This window comes from Ursus maritimus, unplaced genomic scaffold, assembly GCF_017311325.1.
Source record: "Ursus maritimus isolate PB19 unplaced genomic scaffold, ASM1731132v1 scaffold_22, whole genome shotgun sequence".
In the NCBI taxonomy this organism is placed as follows: Eukaryota; Metazoa; Chordata; class Mammalia; order Carnivora; family Ursidae; genus Ursus; species Ursus maritimus.
This window is the reverse complement of record NW_024424675.1, coordinates 18,010,300-18,019,603: the sequence shown is the minus strand read 5'-3', so window position 1 is coordinate 18,019,603 and position 9,304 is coordinate 18,010,300. Positions and strand designations below refer to the sequence as shown.

Genomic DNA, 9,304 nt, shown 5'->3' with positions numbered 1-9,304 from the left:
AAAAAAAAAAAAAAAAGGGCATTAAGGAAGTAAAAACTCCAGACAGAGAAAACTCTGTGTGTGTGTGTGTGTGTGTGTGTGTGTGTGTGTGTGTAGCATTTAGACTGTAGCTCACAGGAACCAGAGACCTAGAAAGCCACTGTTCAATTTGACAGACCCAGCAAGGAAGGACCTTGGTCACACCTGCCTCCCTAAAGCAGTGCCATCATCACCTTCAACCAGAGGGGCCCTGCCAAGATGAACCCTCCTGGGCTACGATTCAGCGACATGCAAACTTCTGTATGGCTGAGGTGGCCTGAGGGAAAGAGTGGGAAGCTGGCCGAGGCAACACTGGCCCTAATAAGGCAAATAAGACGAAGCATTCCTTGACCTGCATCTCTCAAAACCAAGGGCTACTTTATAGGGTAGTTTCATGTCCTGCCTTGGGAAGGGCAAATTAAGCTCTCCTCCAGCCCGATAACTAGGGGATTTCTGGCACTGCCCTCCCACAGGGAGGCCGGGATCAGTCTTTGAGCCTCGAGCCCACCCCCCCCACCCCCCCACCCCCCACCCCCCCCACCCCCCGTCTGTGGTGAGTCTCTCAGCCTTTCGGGGATGTGCTGACCTAGCGGGGCAGGTGAGGGGGGGCTGCCACCAGCTCCCCATTTCCTACAAGCACAGGTTTCTTTCTGGCCACTCTTCCTGTTTACTGAGTGATTTCTCCGAGACTCATCTCTGACCTCACTTCCCCTTCCTCAGGGAACCCCAGCGGCTCTTCCTTTTTTGGTGCTAGAGGCTAAGCCTGAGCTCTGTGTGCAGAGATCTTGGGGTTTCTGCTCTTTGCTACCTGGAGCCAGGACTGGAAACCCAAGGGCCAGGATCGCGGACTTCCCCCACCCCCACCCCAGCCAAGATGGGCAGGTTCCTGGCACTTCAGAAGCAATAAGGAAGGGAGAACAGAGGAAGAATCCAGTGTGCGCGGAGCCCTCCCCTGGGGCAGCTCTTGGGGGGCATCTCACATCCCCCCTCCTTTCACCTCCTTAATACTCTGTGTGTGGAAAAATTCACCCTCACACAGCAATCTCAGATCCTTCCTAGTACCAGGAATGACCGCTCATCTGGGGGTTTCCAGAGCATTTCCAGGAGGCTGAGGGGGAGTTTTCCACACAACCACGTTCATACCCTCCTCTGTCTGCCCTGCATCCAGCCGACTAAACCTAAAGAAAACTCAGCACCGTGAAACACAGAACTTCTCCTCAAAATGGGCTTCAAAGGCTGTCTCTGTAAAATCTTTACACTTCCCCAACCGTCTAGGATTAAAAGAGCAGCCTCCCACTGGACAGAGAAAACAGGCAAAGCCAGGTAAAGAAACTTCCAGAGTCCAGTGGGCAGGTCTGTCCCTCCCACACCTAAACCCACTCACTGACTCGCTGGAGAGCCCAGCAGGCCCTTCTGGGAGCTCACTTACCAAGGAACCCAAAGCTTTTCCCACAGAACAAGGTGTCCCATTGAAAAGCCACTTGATCCACTCCCGTGGCACCTGAACAGAGCCACACGACCTGGTTTCCCAGTTCTGGGTCCCAAAGCTTCCCGACCCCCTTTCACCTCAGAGTCGACCCGAGGCTGAAGCGTACACACCATCTCCCCTGCTCCCCACCCCACTGCACCACGTCCCCGATTAGCTTGTCACAGACACAAGAAAGCAATCCTTGTCCCAAACATTTGTGTGATGAACTGTTAAGATCCCGTGTGCAGCTTCAGGAAGAGGGCGCCGACTACCTAAGGCTACCGCCCATCTCTCCGGAGCACTTGGGGCCTCATGGACCCCACCAGCTAACGTCCTCCCTGCACGCCAGCCGGGCCACCCTGCCCGCAGACAGAACATTCCGCAGCCGTACCCACAGCCGCCATGCTGGGCATTTAGCAGGCCGAGTTGAGCCCCAGGATTTGGAACACACACAAAGGACTCTCGAAATTGAAAAATCGAGGCTGTCGTTCTCAACCTTCAAGAAAGATGGTCCCAACAACCCACCTCTACCTGGTTTGGACCTCACTCACTGCAGGACAGCTCTGAGGTTCAAGGCACGGTGAACCCCAAGTGCTCGCACTCAGACCCACCACAGAAGCCGCCGTCTGGGGCCTGGGGCCCAGCTGCCAGCAACCAGCAAGCCATGCCGTGGTCGGCTCGGAGGCCGGGAGCGCTGCATTCGCCTGTGCCTGGCCGCCTGCTTTTGCCCCACCAGGCTGACAGGAAGGTCAGAGCCTGCCCCCCACCCCAGGGGAGGATGGCAGGGGCGGGTCGGATGGCCAGGACCTCATGGCCCTGCCTGAAATGAAACCACCGGGGACCAAACACCATGACTCTATCGCAGGGCTCTTTCTTTCCTTCTTATGACCTAAGTAAAACAAACGTTTCTATTTCTTTGACCAATATGGAGAAGCAAAAAGATTAGGATCCACAGAAGAACAATTATTGAACGATTCCAATTCTATGAGATTCCTGGAACAGGCAAATTCACAAAGACGGTACGTGGAATCGAGGTTACCAGGGGTTCCGGGGTTGGGAATGGGAAGTTGATGTGTGATGGGGACAGGGTCTTTGGGATGACGGAAGAGTTCTGGAGATGGATACTGGTGATGGTCGTAGGACACTGGGAATTCACGGTATGTCACTGCTGTCATCGGAATGTTTGTGTCCCGCCAAATGCTTATGTTGAAATCCTAACCCAAAATGGGGTGGCATTAGGAGGTGGGGCCTTTGGGCATGTTTCACGGGGGTGTTGCCACCCTCACCAATGGGATTAGTGCCCTTCTGAGAGACCCCACGGGGCTCCCCCATCCTTCCTGCCACGTGGTGGTAAAATGAGAAGTCTGAGATCTAGGAGGGCCTCTCGCCCCCCTGTGTGGGCACCCTGACCTCGTACTTCCAGCCTCCAGAACTTCGAGAAAGACATCTCTGGAGTTTTCAACTCACTCAGTCTGTGGTATCCTGCTACAACAGACGGGACAGCCCCTGAACTGTGCACTTAAAAATGATGAAAAGGACAAATTTTCTATTATGTCTATTTTACCATAATTCAAAATAAAAAATAAAAATATTTAACTTAAAAAAAGACTAAGATCAGTATCCCCCCTCAGATTTCACCACTCAGAGACAATCACTATGAACTATGTTCCAGAGACAAATATAAAATGGGGGGGAGGATATATTTTACAAAGAGCCCAGTTTGGTAACCTGCTTTTGAGAAATATCATACTTTTCCACGGTAATGGGTGCACATCGCTCCCCTATATTTTTTGTAGCCCCGTGGTATTCCAATGCATAGAGACACAGGTCTTCCCCCCCCACCCAAAAGCAGGGCGCACCTATGAACCTTTTTGTGAGCCAAAGGGGCCCAAAGCAAAGAATCAATTACCATTAATTTATGTGGGAAAACTTGTTAGCATTCCCAGACCCAAAAATAACCTCTCTTAGGCTTTCCTGATACCTCGGGACACATCTTGCTAATGGATACACAAAATAAATCGAGACAAAGCACAGATGCCCACAGACACAGTTCAAAGCTCTGGCGGCTCGATGCTGAGACGGAGTGTAGGTCCCCGGGAAGGAGCTCGGCCGGGCGGCTCTCAGCGCTGGGGGCGTGTGCGGCCCCTCCAAGGGCTCCCTGCGAAACAGTCGCTGAATGCGATTTTTGCTTTTCGCCTTTTTTTCATAAAAACAAAAATCCTGGGACACCTGGGTGGCTCAGCTGGTTAAGCGTCTGCCTTCGGCTCAGGTCATGATCTCAGGGTCCTGGGATCGAGCCCCAAGTTGGGCTCCCTGCTCAGCGGGGAGCCTGCTTCTCCCTCTCCCTCTGCTGCTCCCCCTGCTTGTGCTCTCTCTCTGATAAATAAATAAATAAAATATTAAAAACAAACGAACAAACAAAAATCCTCTTCGGATTTCTTTCTGTTAGCAAAACAGGTACTAATGCAGGTCTTTCACAAAAACCAAGCAGCCTGCGGCAAACAACCCGGGAAAAGCGAGGGATACCTGGACCATAATTAACACGTTTGCTTTCGTTGGGGTTTAGTCTCCATTTCGGTGGTTGTTATTATTACAAAGAATGCTGCAAGGGACATCCCTGTGCACATATTTTTCTGCACTTGTCCAATTATATCCTTAGGATAAGATTTCCTACCAGTGCAATTGCTGAGTCAGGGACTCCCTCGGGAGGACTGTCAACAGAGCTCTGTGAGGAAAATCACAGCAGGGATGTTGAATTGTGCCATACAAAAGTCCCTTTCGCCACGTGCACTTTTCTTGGCTTTGACTTGGGTGTCTGTGGCATTGCCTAGCAGTTCAGGAAAGTAGGGACTCTCCTTTCCATACGAAACCAGCCCCTCCCTCCCACCGCCCTGTGTCATGAGGAGAAGCCGCCATACTAGGAAGGCAGAAGGGGGCTGGGCCACTATCTCCTGAATTCCCCTTTGCTAGCGGGAGGGACCACAGCAGAACTCCAGGGTGGCCCATGGCACCCAGTCAGTTGTTCAGCTTTTATCATGGGCCACGGCCCGGATGTGACAGCCATGAGCAGGGGTACTCTGTTTCCTCACCTAGCCGAAGGATAGCCTCTCTCCAAAGCATCGTAACTGGCCATTCACGGGCCATCATGATACCCGCTCCCAAATCCACCATGGCCCCTTCTAGCTTATGAGCAGCACATGGGTGCCTGAATGTTTGCTGTGTGCCAGGCTCCCGTCCGAACGCACATCACAATATCACCGTGAGAGAGTCGTAACTGCCATCTTACAGTTGGGGAAACTGAGGCTCAGAGACTTTACATGACTGTTTCACTGCAGCCTAAAGCTTATCCTAGGTTGGTTTTCCCCAGAAGTTGACCCTGAAACAAGGATCCGAGTGCAAATGGAAGGGGGCTGGAAAGTGAAGTAGGGAAAGGACAGCAGCCCGTGCAGGGAGCCAGTTACAAGGCAACTCTGACAGCATAGCACGTGTCCCCACGCCACCCCAGCAGAGAAGTGAGGGAGCTGGGGTATTTATACGCCTTCTCTCATGGGTCACTGGTTGAGGTCAAGGGAACACGCAGGGGAAGGATGCTGGCGGCATCTACTACATTGCCCAATATCGTGCGGCCGGAAGTGGTAAAATGCCATGAAAACTCCAAATCCAATTCTCGGCATTACTCTTAGAAAGGAGCGGTTAATCAAACCCTTAACGGAGTGCCAACTACAGGGAACGTGCCATGCTGGTGAAAAAAACCTACTTTGCCAAATCACTTTGGGTTGAGATGTCCAAGGACAGCGCAAGTACCTTTCTGCCAAGTTTTATCAATGGGCTGAATAGGAAGAGCCCTCCGAAGTCACTTTGCTCATCCCACGGGAATTAGCCAAGAGCCCTTCCCTGCCCTCGTCTTCTGCATAAGGTTCCCCTCTCTGAATCAGCCACAGCTGGCGTGGGCAGGAGTCCTCCAGCCTCGAGCTGTCATCCCAAGCAGCTGCATCAGCCGGTGATTATAGGCTCCAGATCTGCCTGTCATCCCAGGAATGATCAAAAATGACCCTCTGGACACCCAGCTGGCCAAGTCTGGAGGATGTCCCTGTTTACGGTGCCCTGCTTCCCCTGTGCCTCCTGCCCTGCCCTCTCCCTCCATTGTCACACACACACACCCTCCATGGGAACCCACAAGCCGGCCGAAGAAATGGAACCAGCAATCACAGGGCTGCAGGAGCTTACCCCACCTTAAGGACTCACTTAAAATTCTTCTGGAGAGGCAGGGAGGTGTCTAAATAGGACAGTGTGTCATTAGGGTAAATCACTGGACCCTATTGTAAGGAGTGGTGGGAGAAACGGAGGTGGCAGAAGGACACGGCTGCCCTAGTTTTAGCAACCCAGCGGTAGCAGCTCTCAGCAGCTCTGTCTTGAAGACAGAGACTGGACGGCTTGTTCTGCTCAGAGCACACTGCTGAGACCTGCCCGGTTTCTCGCCCTGGGGGAGAGAAGGAGACATGGGCAAGTCCCAGTCCCTTTCCTGGTCTCCCAGCAGGATTCTCTGGCAATGGGGCCCTGCCTGTAAACCCCCTCCCAGGGAGGACACTTGCGGCCCGAGTATCCTAGGGAGGACTGAAGGCAATAATCAGGCCAGCGTTCTTTTGTGCTGTGGGACAGCCATCGGCACTCCAGCAGAGGTGCCCGGATGTGCGGTCCTGGGCACCTCTCCAGCCAAGTCTCTTGGCCATTCCTAAGCAGCTCACGCACAGAAGGCAGACACGAAGCTTGGCTCCGGGGCTCCAGGAAACAGACCAAGAAATCAAAACAAAACCAGTGGATGACTGAAAGGTCCCGGGTAGGACAGTGCAGCTGAGAAGAGGAAGGCTCGAGGGTCAGAAAACAGGTGTAGGGCATCTACCACTGCTAACGGACCTCTAAGAGAACACCAACCGAAAGAGGGCCCGCAGCCCCAAACAGAAGCTGTGTAGAAATGCAGAGAGGGGGGCTCTGGAGCCCCAGGGACAGGATGAGAACGCCCCTCACGAAGGTGGGGATGCTGCCACCCGAGGCACAGGTAAGCATGCCCTGGTCCACGCAGTCGGGTGCAGAGGGCACCCCCTCTCCCCGCCCCCCCCACCTTCCCCTGGAGGGGGACATGCCTGGGGGTCCCAGGTCACCTGGCCTCCTTTCAGCCAGGCTCCCTGAAGATGCCCCTCATTCTAACTAGATTTCAACAGCACAAAAATGAGGGCAAGGCACTTGGGGTACATCTCGGCTGCACCCCAGCTAGATTATCCTGTCTCCCAATATGCCACCCCTGCTCTCCTGTCTTCTGAAGGCAGGGGCAGGACTCACCGCCCAGCCTCCCCAGCACGGAGAATCCCCGACTGTGCCAGCCCACACCCCCAGGTGCCCAGGCGGGCAGCATCTCCGGCTCCCTGTCCTTCTTTTAGCCTGTCATGACCCGGGGACTACAGCAGCTCCCAGACGGCGGCGTCCAGAGAAGAAAGCCCAGCTGGTACCCACACTCACCACCCCACTCCAGGGTCTCTGATCCCAAGTGCGCACCGCCCAGGCTGACTCCACGCTTAGTCCCTGGGACACGGCATTTGGACACGAGTTAAAAAAACAAAAAAACAAAAACCCCCAGAAAAACAGAAAAAAACCCACCTCTCTCAAAAAACCCAATGTATCTTAGCCATGAGAAGTTTCTTGAATTCCTCAGAACACCTGCAGAAAAAGTTCCCAGTAAATAATGCTAAGTGAAATAAGTCAAGCAGAGAAAGACAATTATCATATGATTTCTCTCATCTATGGAACATAAGAACTAGGAAGATCGGTAGGGGAAGAAAGGGATAAAGAAAGGGGGGGTAATCAGAAGAGGGAATGAAACATGAGAGACTATGGACTCTGAGAAACAAACTGAGGGCCTCAGAGGGGAGGGGGGTGGGGGAATGGGATAGGCTGGTGATGGGTAGTAAGGAGGGCACGTATTGCATGGTGCACTGGGTGTTATACGCAACTAATGAATCATCGAACTTTACCTCGGAAACCGGGGATGTACTGTATGGTGACTAACATAATATAATAAAAAATCATTAATTAAAAAAAAGAAAGAAAAAAAAAGAAAAAGTTCCCAGTAAATAAGTGTGGATTGATAAATTAAAAAAAAAAAAATCCAACCGCAGATTCCTCTTCCAGATGCTCTGGAAAGAAGGCCCCTGGATCTGAATCCCAGCTGTTTAAAAGCATCATTGTTTCTAATTCTTTCCTCCCATTGTGTCAAGATCCGTGGCAGGAACAGAGTTCCACTCTGGGATTAATTGCTATTTGGCCGCTCACTGGTTCACATTTTCATTCATCCCATTAAGGTACTTACTATAAACCCGGCCCGCACGAGTCACGGCCTCTGTCCTCTGGGAGAACCCGGCTTCCGGACACCTGGGGATAAAGTACTTGCGGCCCTGAGAACGGAGGCGCTCAGCTCCTGCTGTCACTGAGGGGCAGAGGTGCTGGGAACAGCCCGGGACCCACAGAGAGCCCCACAGTAAGATGGAGCCCTCCGTCGCCCTGGCGGGCCACCGCGCCGCTCCGTGCTGTCCCCAGGGTTCGCCCAGTTTAAGAGCTGAATGCAAAGCAGGCGCCCCAAATGCAGAAGTGGCTGGGTGGCCCAGGGAACCTGCCCCCCTCAGGCGAGAGAGGACGCAAAGCTGAGGTCCCCAACGACCTCAGCACTAGCTCGGAAGGCGGGCGGGGAGACCGCAAAGGGAAGTGCCACGAGGACCAAGGGCCCCCGCGCCCCTGCGCCCTTCCGCGCAGGGTGCTGGAACCCGCCTCTGGGGGACCGTCCGTTGGGCAGAGAAGATGGGGACCAGGCTGGGGTCGGGTACTCCCCAGCGCTGTCCGGGCCTCCCATCCCTGCACCTGCTGCCCGGCCCCAGCTCGCCAGGGAGTCCCGGGAACCCCGGGGATGGGGCGGGGGCGCCTTCCTGTCGCCGCCCTTGGCGCGGAGGGGAGGAAGGCCCCCCAGGGGTCGCAGAGGGAAGACGAGCTTGGAGCCGCAACTTTCTCCTGCCAGAAGCTGGGCGCGCAGGGGCTGGCTCCTACGCGGCCCCCGGGGGGTCCGCACGCCCGGGAACCGCCAGCGGCCCCGGGAGCAGAGAGGAGACCAGGGCAGGGGAGGACTGAGGCGCTGACCTGGACCGGGCTGGGAACACCGCGGGAAAACTTTCGGCGAGGCTGGAGGGAGGCAGGGGAGAGAGGACCGGCCCGCGCCCGGCACCTTGCGCCCCTCATCCCGCGCCCGGGGCCCCGCGCCCCGAACCTTGCCTGCGTCTTGAGCCTGCTGCATCACCCGCGGAGTTGGAAAGTGGGGGTGCCTCGGAGCGGGGGGGGTGCTCCAGCCCCCGCCTGGGTCAGCGAGCGGCGGGCCCGACTCAAATTCAGTCGGGCAGAGCAGGCGGCGGCCGCGCGATTGGGGGTCGGGCGCCCCGCCCTCCTCGCCTCCCCTCCGCCCCTCCCGCCCTCTCTCCCGCCCCCTTGCCTTTATCCTTCCCTACCGCGTCCGATCGGCCTCTCTCCCCGTCTTTCTCTAGCTCTCCATCTCTCCCCCGCCCCTCTTCCCTCGCCTTTCTTCCTCCCCTGGTCTCCCGCCCTCTCTCCCTTTCCCCGGTCCTCCCCTCCCCTCCTCCTGGGGGGCGGAGCTTCTCCCCTCCCTCCCAGACAATGCTGGGGCTGCGCGTCCCCTGCTTCCCCTCCTGCAAGTCAGGGCTCCGGCTGCCAGCGCTTCTTCCGGGCTGGGGGGGGGGGGGGGGGGGGGGGGGGGGGGGGGGGGGG

At 55.5% G+C, this 9,304-nt stretch overlaps 1 protein-coding gene across 11 annotated transcripts in view; it reads right to left on the bottom strand.

Annotated features, from left to right (window-relative positions):
- The window catches only part of RASSF2 (Ras association domain family member 2), a 44,608-nt gene extending 35,513 nt beyond the window's left edge, over positions 1–9,095 (bottom strand). Inside the window, exons 1-3 of one of the 11 annotated variants that reach the window (XM_040638005.1) lie at positions 9,028–9,085; positions 7,848–7,909; positions 7,139–7,198 (exon numbers count right to left, since the gene is read on the bottom strand). The gene's annotated coding sequence lies outside the window, so the exon portion shown is untranslated. Of the gene's footprint in view, positions 1–7,138; positions 7,199–7,847; positions 8,216–8,792; positions 8,929–9,011 lie in introns of those variants that run through there. The other 10 variants (XM_040638008.1, XM_040638006.1, XM_040638007.1 and 7 more) reach the window with 10 other exon arrangements.
- Between the last annotated feature and the right edge of the window lie 209 nt (positions 9,096–9,304).